Consider the following 13,106-nt stretch of genomic DNA (forward strand, 5'->3'; position numbering starts at 1 on the left):
TCTTTTTTTTTTTTTTTTGTACTGGGTATTGAACCTAGAGGTGTTTTTACCACTGAGCTCAGATATTTTTAAAAATATAATTGTCCTTAGACATTTTTTAAAATATATTTCATTTTTAGTTGCTGATAGACTTTATTTTATTTATTTATTTACATACGGTGCTGAGATCAAACCCAGTGCCTCACACATGCTAGGCAAGTGCTCTACCACTGAACTATAACTGCAGCCCTCCTTAGACCTTTTTATTTTTTATTTTGACAGAGGATCTCACTAAGTTGCTGAGGATGGTCTCAAACTTGCCATCCTCCTGTCTCAGCTTCCTGAGGAGCTGGGATTCCAGGTATGTGCCTGGCAAAACTCTACAATGATATATCATCTTATATCAATTAGAATGGCTAAAGAAATTTGAACATATACACACATAGCAATCCAAACAACCAAATCAACTTGACAGTAGCAAGTGGAGCAACTGAAACTGCCACCTTAAATACTGTGAGAATTCAATATGGTATGACCTCTTTGACAAACACTTTCTTATAAAGTTAAATAAACACTTATAATAGGACCCACAAAGTTCTCTTTCTAGGTATTTACCCAAGGACAACAAAGATACATTTGGATACCAAAACCTGTATGCAAACATCTATAGGGGCTCTATTTATAATGACTTCAAATAGGAAACATCTTAAATGTCCCTCAACTGGAGACTGGGTAAACAAATTGTAGCGCATTCTTACAATGGTATTCTACTCAGCAATAAAAGGGATCATACTACTGATTCATGCACCATTAGGCAATTACCAAAAGTTCATACTAACTGGAAAAAAACTCAAGAGGCAACATATTCTATGATCATGTTTGCTTCCTATCTTAGAAAAAACAATATTATGGAAATAAAAATCCAGTTAGTGATTCAAGGGCTAGGATCAAAGAGCATGAGGGAACTTTTTGGGGTGATTGAAATATTGTATATCTTGATCATGATGGGGATTCACAACTGTAAACATCTGCTCAAACTCTCTATTTTAAAAGTGAATTTTCACTACATGTAAAGTTTTTATTTATTTATTTTTTCTTTGGTATTGGGGATTGAACCAGTGAGCCACCTCCCCACTCCTATTTATATTCAATTTCGAGACAGGGTCTCACTAATTTGCTGAGGCTGCCTGGAACTTGGGATCCTTCTAACAGCCTCCTGAGTGGCTAAGATTACAGGTATGAGCACTCTGCTTGGATACTGTATGTAAATTTTATTCCAGTAAATCTGACACGAAATTCTTTATCAGAACTGATGGAAAATTGTGAAGACTATTCTTTTCCTTGTTGTTGTTGTTGTTGGATGCTGGGGATTGAACCCAGGGACTTGGGCACTATATTGATTTTTTTTTTAGGTGGACACAATATCTTTATTTTACATTTATGTAGTGCTGAGGATCAAACCCAGTGCCTCATGCATGCAAGGCGGGCACTTTACCACTGAGCCACAATCCCAGCCCCAATATTGCTTCTTAATTACTGTTAACTCTTCAAAGAGAATGTCAGTAGAGTTTGATAAACTCCTAGAAGATTCCAGTATTGTTCTCATTACATGGACCTTGTTTTTGGATAAAAATAGTGGAAGAAAAAAAGTACAATAAATCAAACATTCATAATTGGAATGTCTATACTCCATGAACTACTAAATTCTGACCAAGTTTTTGTGTAAGAGGAAGTGGCCAGTCTTTTTACTACTTCTGGATAGAAAAAGTTTAAAATGTTTTGCTGTTATTATATAATTATTCTTCAGTAATAACTCATTGAAAAAATTTAATTTTTAAATACTTTAAGCATGCATAAAAGTTTTGAATAGAAACCCACAAATTCATATACATTTAATAAAATTTATACTTTTGTCAAGTTTGTTTAGATGCATTTTTTAAAGCCATAGAAAAGAAAGTGGTTTCAGAGTCTCATCTTTTTATTCAGAAATGTACATGATATCTAACAAATCAGACTTGAATAGTGCTTGTTGAATAAATGATGCAATTTGGGGAAAAAACAGATATGGGGCTGTAGCTCAGTGGCAGAGTGCTTGCCTAGCATGTGTGAGGCATGGGGTTCGATCCTTAGCACCACATAAAAATAAACAAAATAAAGGCATTCTCTCCATCTACAACTACAAAAAAATTTAAATATGTTAGGCAGAATAACAATAACTAATATTCCTTGAGTACTTATTAGAAGCCAGACACTACTTCAACTGATTTACAGAATCTTTAGGAAAATGGCACGAATTAAGCATTAATGCTTTTATTTTGCCTACATAGAAATTAGGCAATAAAATGCTCAATTGGAGGTTTATGAACCTAATTTGTAATTTATATTATTGAATAAATACTTACCTTATACTTGTATATTCTTTTTTAAAATTTTCTGTTTGTTCTACTTAGTTGTATATGACAGTAGAATGCATTTCAATTCATCGTACACAAATTGAGTGCAACCTTTCAATTCTTTGGTTGTACATGGTGTAGAGATTCACCATTCATGCAATCATACATGTACCCAGGGTAATGATGTCCATCTCATTCCACCAGGTTAGATGCATTTTAAAAAAGCAGTACAATGCAGTAGTTGAAGCCCAACCTCTTCCCATTTCCTTTGCTACTTCTCTAGAGCTAACTACTATTGTGAAGTTAGTGTACAGCCTTGTAATTTGGGAATTTGTTTTATGTTGGTATAGCAGATCTCACTCATCTTAATTATTATATAGTATTCTACTGTATAACTTATCATAGGTTCTCTTATGGACAAGCATTTGTTTTTCTATCCAATCATTATTACTATGAGCTACTAACCAGTTATCCTAGTTGTGTCTCCTGTTGAATATGTATAAGAGTTTCTTTTTGTATGTATGTCCCGGAGATTGAACTCAGGAGCATGTGACACTGAACCACATCCCCAGCCCTATTTCATACTTTATTTAGAAATGAGGTCTCACTGAGTTGCTTAGCACCTCACTTTTGCTAAGGCTGCCTTTGAACTCGAAATCTTCCTGCCTCAGCCTCTTGAGTCACTGGGTATAAAAGTTTCTTTACATGCAGTTGTTTTCAAGCTTTTATGGCCAGTACTTAAAATGAGAAATGATTTTACATTCAGATCCCATACATGCACACATCATTACAGGCTAGGTTGCTTGGGAAATAGACTCATTGTGTGCAGGAGTTTATTGAAGAGTGTCACATGATCAGCACCTGTAGGAAAGTAAAGGAAGTAGGAATGGGCAGGGGGAGAAGTTGATCTGTAAAGAAGTGGCAATAACTGATGGCCTGAGTTGATCCTGCATTGGCTGGGGTGATCCTTCAGATTATTTTGAATTAGGGAAAAGAATTTAGGCCCTTATATACCTTTATTGACCAATTACTGACTATATTGCACCTAGGAAGATGTGACCTTGAGCAAGTAGCTCTCTTCCTGAAAATAGTCCTGAAGAGGGACCCAACTAAAAGCTTTTTGGCTGGCAATGCTCCTAGAAATTGAAAGAATGAATGCTTCAGTTCCTGGGGATGAAGAATCTAGGTAGCACACTATGACATTTAATATGGAAGGATATATGTATGTGTGTGTGTTTGTGTGTGTGTGTGTGTGGTGTGTACCCATAACAAATTCTTGCTCTGATATTTTCTGTTCTGTTTCATTTAAAAATATATATATAAAGAAAAAAAAATATGGTAGTTCTTTAAAAAAATTGGGGCTGGAGTTGAGTTGTAGCTCAGTGGTAGAGTGCTTGCCTAGCATGTGTGAGGCAGTGGGTTTGATTCTCAGCACCACATATATATAAATAAAATAAAGATTCATCAACAACTAAAAGAATTGTTTAAAAATAAATAAAATTGTTGCAAACCCTTAATTGATTTCACAATCCACTAATAAGATCATGAATCACAGTTTAGAACAAATTTCTTTAACATATATACACAAAAATGAAATTGCTGGATTGTAGGTACATACTTTTTAAATTTTAATAAAATATTGTCACTGCTTTCTAAAAGAGCTGAATTACTTAACATTTCTTTCCACAGCAGAGCATGAGAGTTCTAGTTTTTTTGAAGATTCACAAAGCTTGGTATTGTCAGACTTTTTAATGTTTTCTCATCTGATGGACAGAATAATACTGTAGATAATCTGAATGAAGTCCATCCTTTGATGAAAGTTAAAAATATTTCTAATATTATAGTACACCAAAACTTAACTTCTTGCTAGCTTATCAACCATCAAAATGGAATGTTTTTCCCTGATAATGAGAGTGTTCAATTTTTAGTCTGGCAAAATAAAAATCTAGTTTTGCAAAAATGAATCTTTTAGTCTTGTAATCTTTTATATAGTAACTGGCAGAGTATATTGTATGTAACATATATAGTAAAATACCTGTAGATTGAAGGAATGAACTCTATGCCTAGACACATAACATTTATGGTTTCATTGATTTCTTTAGAAAAATCCTGTTTGGTCCAGCCGGTGTGAGGCCTGACTCTGGTCTAGGCCAAACATATGATTTGGGATATTTTATTTTATCTTTCTGAGCTTCTGTTTCTTTCTGTCAAAAATAAGCATTTTCCTATATATTCAGTTTATTTCATGATAATTTTGGAATACCAAATTCTCAGAATTCAGTAATACAGAAAGAAAAGAACTAGGAACCTGGATTCTAGTCCTAGCTCTTTTCATACTATTAGATGTGTATGATTTTGGAGAAGTCTCAAGTGAACAAAAGGTCATTCTTTTGAAAATGAAACAGTCATTGGATGATTTCAAAAGATTATTCCTGTACTGAAATGCTATGTTCTAGATTAGAGGAACAAAAAAATCAACTCATGACAGTTATTCTCATGAAACCATTATGATGTGGGTCAGATGATAAATTTCAAATCCATTTTCTCCTTGCCTGCCCACCCCCCCAATTGTTCTACGTCAATCCATTTAGTCTTAGCCTTGTTTAATTGCTCTGTTTATTACTTAAACTCGTCCTTGAGATTTTCCTGTACAATGAACAAGCCCTAGCTATGTAGCAAACAGAGCCTTACTAAATGTAAGAATTTGAAATGGGAGAATATGTTTCTAAACCCTTTTTCATAAACCACTATTTTCCCACTTTCTTTTAGCATATAACCAGTTAATAATGACCAGTATCATTATGTACTCTTCTCAACCTGTCACCAAGGATTCTGTGGCTGTCCTTTCTAAACTGTCTACAACCTTCCAGACAGCACTGCCCAGGCAGGCAGCAGTTTGACAGCACTACCTTATCATACCATCTCTAAAAGCCTTTTTTCCATTTTAGTTTGAATACAGTCAAATAAAAGATAGCCCCATCCCAACCTACTTCTCTTTCCCTTTAAGCATAATTTTAAAGTTATTGCAACATATAAATTCTATGAAATCAATAAGTTGACATTTATCAAATTAAAGATGCTGTTAAAGTAATTCAAATATGAAAACTTACAGGGTTAGGAATGGAGAATTTAGAGCAAAGATATTTACTTTTAACAGACAGCAAAGTGATACTGACAGTGGAGAGCCTTAACTAGCTTGTGGGATTATTTAGTTAAGAAGAAACCCACCTTACAAGAATCTTTGGAGATCTTTTTTGTTTTAAATTTAAATCTTTATTATTAAAAGTCAAGTCAGGAGGATCACGAGCTTGAGGTCAGCCTGATTAACTTTACCAGATCCTGTCTCAGAATACAAAAACGGATGGATGCAGTGCATTGGTTAAGAGTACCCCTGGGGTGAGAGGTTCAACCCCCATTATTTGAAAAAAAAATCCATTATGCTCCAAATTTTGAGTCAAACTAATTGTAAGAGATTTTCCCTTTTGAATTAACTTTGCCCTTCATATAACTAGTTTGATGTAACTAAGTGATCTAATTTTTTTGTATGCACATGTATGGGAAAGGGGAATATGGTACTTTTATGGGCAGTAGAGGTTTAGCTGTTTTCTTTCTTGTGTTGTCAGTCTGAAAGTGTTCTGAATGAGAGACAGTTTCTACCGTACTTGGAGAGGCAGGGGACAGAGTGGTATAGGTCCTAATGCCCTTCTCTTCTTAGGTAACATCAAGACTGGATATTTGAGCTAGATATAGCGGCTCAGGTCTGTAATCCCAACAACCTGAGAGGCTAAAGCAGGAAGATTACAAGTTTAAGGCCAGCCTCACCAATTTAGTAAGGCCCTAAGCCACCTAGTAAGACTCTGTCTCAAAAAATTAAATAGGGCTGAGGATGTGGCTCAATGGTTAAGTTCAATTTCTGGTACCAAAACAAAACAAAATAACAACAACAACAAAGATTGGACATTGAAAGAATAAAAAAGGAAGGAAAGGAGGAAGCTAGCAAGTTCACACTGTGAAACAACTGATCTCTTTTAGAAGATCAGCTTGGCAGGGATGGATGGATTAAAGTGGGGAAAGACAGGAGACAGGAAATCCAATTAGACAACTGCTGCAAAATTTCAGGTACAAAATTAAAAGATGTGGGTTTGAAGTAAGTCAATGAGAATGGAAAAGAACAGGTGAGGGAAAATATTACTAATGTTAAGGAGGTGATATCAGTTGGTTTTGATGATTAGGTGTCAAGGAAAGAGGGAAAAAGAGGATTTGATGATTCTAGGTTTTCACTTTGTGACTAGGGGCATGGTGGGCATCATTCAAGAAAATAAAGAACATAGGTATAGCCAGTTTTGGGTAAAGATAATAATGAGTTCACCTTTGAACATGCTGAATTTCAGATACACTTGGGACTGATACATCTTGAGGCAGTTAAACATACAACCCTGAAGCATAGGCAAGAAGGAAGAACTTAAAATGTATGTGTCTTCTATTTGGAAGGGTTATGTAGAAAACAGAAGTGCTTTTTTTTTTTTTCTCCTTAATTTTACTCTTTTCAGTTGCAGGTGTTTCCCTTTGCTGGCAGGGTTCCTTAAGCCTTGACAATAAAATGGGTGTCCCATTTGTCTACCCTAACAAGATGCTTGTCTAGGCCAGTCAACAAAAAGAAAAGACTTATAGTGTCTGATCTGTTCAGCTTCATGTTTCCAAATATCCAGGCTGTACCTACAGAGCTGAGTAGATGAGAAAATCTGACTCATATTTCCTGCAAGTCAGCACAGATATTCATCCTTCCAAATTATTTGAATCTTTGGCCACTCCCAGAGAGTCAAAGCACTGCAACAATTTATGAGCACCTCCTTCATCTGTTACAACTGTTAAAAAGATTTGAAGAAAAAAATTTAAAAAGCTTTTCCAGCCTTGTATCAACCTTACCCCCCAACTCTAAACCCAAACAATGATGTCCTCTCCTTTTATAGAAAGTCTACATTGTCTCAGGATTGGTTCCAAAGTCATCTGTGTTTCACCTTCAGTCCTCATGAGAATCAAATCCTCTGGGCTCCCACAGCAATGAGTTTGTCTGGTGTAGAACTTGTCACAGTCTCACTTTTATTAAAGTTAGATGTCAGGAAGCCTTCTGTCTCTCATATGTGCCTGTTTATCATTGTGCTCCTTCTGTACCCAGCACAATGTTTGGTGTATAAATGCAGACTGAAATGAATTTGTGAAAAGTTATGAAAATATCATCTTACCACTTGAAGAAAGTCAGGAGGCCCACTTGACTGTGGACAATGACAGTTGGTACATTATTTTAAAATAACCTTCTTTTGCAGATAATTTGACAAGTAAAAATTAGAATTTATAAGGAAATATTGAAAGAGGTAAAATTACTAACTTGAGGAGAATGTTGAGAAGTGATAATTTTCAAAGTCGTGAAAAAGTGCTGAGTCAAAGATGACTCCTCAGATGGCCACCAAAGGGCAGAGACAACAGTGGCTTGGACTGCAGCAGTCCTCCTGTCCTTGGTCATTCCTCTCAAGTACCAGGTTTAGAATTTGTCATTGTTAATATGATGGTTCTTACTATTATTCTTGAAAGTTGTTCAGGCAAATTGTCTTTCAAAAAGAATTTAGCCAGATTTGTCTTTTGACCACACTGCTGATCAATTTCCATTTGTGGATTAAATACATTGCAATATCACTCTTAACAACGTTTTACAATGAATACAATTTGGCAACACGTGCTCTACTTGGGACGTATCCAGAGAGTTTCTAAAAGCTCATAAATTTCTGATGGAAGGTTTTTTCACCCCTGAGGAAGCCCTGTAGCACAGATATCAAGGATACTTTAAGGCTCCATGTTTTCATTTACAGATGTGGAAAACATCTGGCATAGCAATTAAGGTACCTAGACTTAACAGGTGGAGAGAACTTGACTATAAAACGTGAGCTTCCAGTACTATAAATGGTTACTGGTCTCATAGTTTTCCCTCATGCAGCACTGGAACTATAATGTTTTAAAATAATTTCTAAGAAAGAGCCAGAGTTCCAGGGGTAAAAGATGACATCATTTCGGGAAGGGCATGGCATGGGACTCAAATTTATAAGCCACATTTTTCTATTTGGCTTATGTCTACATTGTTAGAAGCTTTTGCCCAAGTCACATTTAAGGCTCAAGTTTATTTAGCTGTGACCTTAGTCACAAATGCCTGGGATGTTGAGAGGACTCAGGATATGACAGTTAAAACTAAGAGGTAGAGACTGGGGATGTGGCTCAAGTGGTAACACGCTCGCCTGGCATTCGCGGGGTGTTGGGGTGGATCCTCAGCACCACATGAAAATAAAATAAAGACGTTGTGTCCACCAAAAAAAATAAATAAATAAATATTAAAAAATTCTCTCTCAAAAAAAAAAAAAAAACTCAGAGGTACTTAAAAATAAAAAATTCTCCCTATTGCTTTTCTACTGCTTTTAAATAATATTCGCTCAGAAGTGATTTTCTTTGATAAAAATACTTCAAACCAACTTTTGAAGAATTTTGAAACTTTTTAGAATCTCATTCTGTAAGCCATTCTTGCAACTATTTGCCTATAGCATTTTAACTAATATTCTGTAATGTAGGTGAATATTTATATATAAATGTGTATATTTCCAACTGAGTGCTCTTTGTTGCTAGTCAAAAATTTTAATATGCCAAACTAGTCCTCAAAAAATAATTGACTGGGACTGGGATTGTGGCTCAGTGGTAGAGCACTTGCCTAGCACATGTGAGGCACTGGGTTCGATCCAGAACCACATAAAAATAAATAAATAAAAATAAAGATATTGTGTCTATTTACAACTAAAAAGTATTTTTTAAAAAGAATTAAAGATCTAGCAATAATTAAAACCAATAAAAGGCTTAATCTGTTTTTAATGGGGAGGGGATAGGAATTATCAATTTAACATTAAAAAACTTTTTTTTTAAGAGTTTTATTGACGTATAATTGAAATAGAGAACTGCACATATTTAAAGAATGCAATTTTTTTTATTTTTTTGGTACTGGGGATTGAACCCAGGGGTGCTTCACTAACCACATCCCTAGTCCTTTTTATTTTGAGACAGGGTCTGGCTAAGTTGCTGAGGCTGACCTCAAACTTGCAATTTTCCTTCTTAAAATTGCAACTTAATAAGTTTGATATATGTATATACCTGTGAACCCATCACCACAATCAAGGTAGTGAATAATCCATCACCCTCAAAAGTTTCCTTGTGCCCTTTTATATTATAAACCCTCCCTAGCAGTCACTGACTGGCCAATAGCCATGTTCTTCCACTGGGGATAAAAACATTGTAGCTGACATTGGCAGCCAGAAGGGTAAGGAGATTAAACTTTTTGTTTAACACAGTTAAAAATTTTGATCTTCATTCCCTTATAGAATGCTTGGTTATATAAAAGTGACAAAAATTTATCTCCTTCTCTTACTTTTTTCCAATCCATCCTTCACTGAATAGTGATTTTTAAAATTAAATCTACAGAGTCAGAATCTTTTTTAAATGAAAATTAACAGTGTTAATAAGATATGCATTTATAGCAGTAAATAAAAGGAGGGGCAGATTGTTGTCTGAGCCATTTTAGAGCATACACTTAGAGACTATAGAGTACAGTTTATGATTATGGAACACATTTTTCAGTGTAAAAATTAATTGGTAATATATTAGTATTCTTTATTAGTATTATGGGTAACCATCTGAGCTAAAAACTTACATTAATCCTTATTTCTTGGGTGGTAGTTTCTAAACTTACATGGTTCTTTGAAATCTCCAGCTTAAGTAAAAAAACCTACTGAAACCTATGTACCTATTTTGTGGGTGTGAGGAAAAGACTTGCCAGATACCTTAAAAATTAAAGTCTTATAAAGTAAAATAGTAGTTTAGGAGTTGGGGGTATGGGAGAATGAGAAGTTATAATTCAGTGGATATAAAATTTTAGTTTGGGATGATGAAAATCTTCTGGACATGGACAATGGTGAGGACCACAATGTGAATATACTTAATGCCACTGAACAATACATTTAAAAATGGTTAAAATGGTAAATTTAATTTGTATGTATTTTACCACAATAAAATAAAAGAAATTCATGTCTTGTATTTTATTAGAAAATGCAAAGCTAAGCACTTTTAAAAAAATTAAGCCAGCTGTTGTGGTGCAGGCCTATAATCCCAGTGACTAGGGAAGCTGTGGCAGCAGGATGGCAAGTTCTAGGCCAGCCTCAGCAATTTAGCAAGGCCCTAAGCAACTTAGTGATACCCTGTCTCAAAGTCAAAAACACAAAAGGCTGGGGATATGACTCATTGGGAAAGCACCCCTTGGTTCAATCTCTACTACCAATAAATAAATAAATAAGGAACTACAGTATTGAAAAATTACGTATTAACATTAGTCCATATTCTTTCTCCAAGTAGCACGTTGTGCAAAAAATGACTAAGAATGATTGATTTGGATTGTTATTAGCAGTCAATAAAAAAAAATCGATTTGTATAGGCAACTATACATTATACCAACAAGACATACAAAACTTTTAGAAACAAATTATGTAATAATTTTCAGTGAAAATACTGTTTATTGTGCACAAAGTTATGTGATATTCACATATTTTTTTTAACAACAATGAACTGAAGATTAAAATACATAATTTGGCCAACTTGGTGTTGAAGAAGTTCAACCTCAGACTTTTTTTCTTTATTTTCTTAACTTTAAATTCAGTTCTTTGGTCCATATATTGCCTGAAACATAAACACAGATGTCATATTGCAAACATCAGTGTTCCCCACTCCCTTGCTTTGTAATTAAAACCTTTTAATGGCTTTTGCTTGCAATTAGAATAAAACCCAATCTTGTTTCTATTTTCCTAGGCCTTGTAGGACTGAGCCCTCCCTCCCTCTCCAGTCTCAGGATAGGCTTCTCCATGCCAAAAAGATTTTCCCAGCACCATGAATTCTACTCAGTTCTAACAGCTAAGCTGCTTCCTATTGCAAGTTCTTTACACAGTTCTTTCCTCTGTCCTAAACATTTCCCAGGGCCTTTCTCCCATTATTGGTTCTCTTGTGTCTGATGGGCCTTCCCTTCATCACTCTAGTTTTTAAAACCATCCTGTTATTTACTATTCCAGAATTCTTTTCATAACCTTATGGTATGTTTCCCCTCCAAATGTAAAGTATTCATTTATTATTTGATCTTCTCACACTAGACTACAATTCGCTGAAGGCAGATTTTTTTTGATTCCCTCACCATTGTGTCCCCAATGCTTGACTTTCAGTGAATGTTTGTTGACTGTCTACAATGGAGGAAAGGAGGGAGAAAGTAAAACTGTAGAGTTGGTAAAAAGGATGAACGCCTGTTTTACATAAATTGACTTGAAACAAGAGGGATTTTTAAAGTCCCATTTCTTCCTTCATTTGTCCATGGAATATTATCTAACATTTATTGAGTACTTTTGGGCATTATGCTAAGCAGTTCACATGTACTACAGAATTTAACGCTCAGAGTCATCCTGTAGGGTTTATCGACCTTTATTATACTCATTTTTCAGAGGCAACTTGCCAATAGCCATTAATGGTGGACCATGGTCAGGTTTAAGTAGGCCATATCCAATTTATCAATGTAACGGACACCCCTTCAGTCAACAATAGGCGTTTTATCAACGTAGTTTTCGGAAACCCCCCTAAATTCCCCATTTTACCTGGCCTGCTATCTTGGGTCCGAAACCTAGTAGGTGGTTGCTAACCCCTCAGGGGGTTTCCTGCAGAATCTGAGTGCCCTGGGCGGAGAAGCCGCATCTCAGACTGACGCCCCGCGCTCTGGCTAGGCAAGGACTCCTGGGAGTGCCAGGGAGGACGGGCCAGGTCGGTTGGCGCGAGCTGGAGCCTTGCGCCTAGGGGTGGCAAAAGGGGAAGCACTGTATTCCTCACCCACGCCCGCCCGGGGCTCGGGATCTCCCGACTAGAGGGGGAAACCACAGTGCGATTCCCCATTTACACCGCGCGTCACGAGCCAGCACGGCCCGGCCCCACCCACCTTCTCCGCCCCTTTCCAAGAAGGCGCTAGGACCTCCAGACCTCCAACCCGGCCCCCTCCTGCGCCCTCGGGCCAAATTCGGCCTGTGATTGGTGTTCGAGGGCCCGATGCCCGCCCCCGCCCTTTCCGTCACTACCAAGATGGCGCCGGTTGCGGCGGCTACCGCGGCTGGAGTTGAAGAAGGAGGCGGAGGCAGCCGCGACCGCGAGGGGAGGGGGAGTCCCGTCTGACTGAGACGGCAGGCCTGGGCGGGCGGGGGTGCCGCGCAGGGCGGAGCGCTGGGCTGGGGATGAGCTAAGCGGGCTCAGAGCGCCGCGGTATTCAGCCCCTCGTGTCCCGCCGCCGTGCGTGAGGGATCTGGCGCCGCTCTCTAAGCTCGACCCGCTGCTTGCGCTGGGGCCAGCGGGGAGGTGAGTGAGGGGGCAGCTACGCGGGCAGCGGTGGCTTGTAGAGCTGTCACGGCCCCGAAAGGTGACAGCCGGGGGCGCGGGACTCGGGCGGTGGGACTCGGGAGGCGGCACGGATGGCCGCGACCTCCGCCCCGGCTCCTGGAATCCGGGCCGTCCTCCGTGGGCTCCGTGTGCCCGGAGAAGGCGCGGCGGTGCCGAATGTAGCGCGAGCGCCTCTGCGTCGGGCGCGTGGGGGGCTCCGGTGTTTTCATTCCAGATTTTCTATTAGGGGCTGGC

The 13,106-nt window shown here is 37.7% G+C and overlaps 1 protein-coding gene and 1 long non-coding RNA gene across 9 annotated transcripts in view; one reads left to right on the plus strand and one right to left on the minus strand.

Annotated features, from left to right (window-relative positions):
* Dennd4a (DENN domain containing 4A) overlaps positions 1–13,106 on the plus strand; it is a 126,204-nt gene that overhangs the window by 2,501 nt on the left and 110,597 nt on the right. For 7 of the 8 annotated variants that reach the window (XM_048793117.1, XM_048793120.1, XM_048793119.1 and 4 more), the window contains exon 1: positions 12,681–12,830. The exons of the other annotated variant lie outside the window; for it this stretch is intronic. The gene's annotated coding sequence lies outside the window, so the exon portion shown is untranslated. Of the gene's footprint in view, positions 1–12,680; positions 12,831–13,106 lie in introns of those variants that run through there. 8 annotated transcript variants of the gene reach the window in all.
* LOC125613316 lies at positions 10,941–12,455 on the minus strand. Its single transcript, XR_007343843.1, has 2 exons — positions 12,086–12,455; positions 10,941–11,129 (listed from the first exon to the last, which is right to left on the minus strand). It is a non-coding gene; the product is annotated as an uncharacterized LOC125613316 (long non-coding RNA).

The sequence above is a fragment of the Marmota marmota genome, unplaced genomic scaffold (genome assembly GCF_001458135.2).
Source record: "Marmota marmota marmota unplaced genomic scaffold, marMar, whole genome shotgun sequence".
Taxonomy (NCBI): domain Eukaryota; kingdom Metazoa; phylum Chordata; class Mammalia; order Rodentia; family Sciuridae; genus Marmota; species Marmota marmota.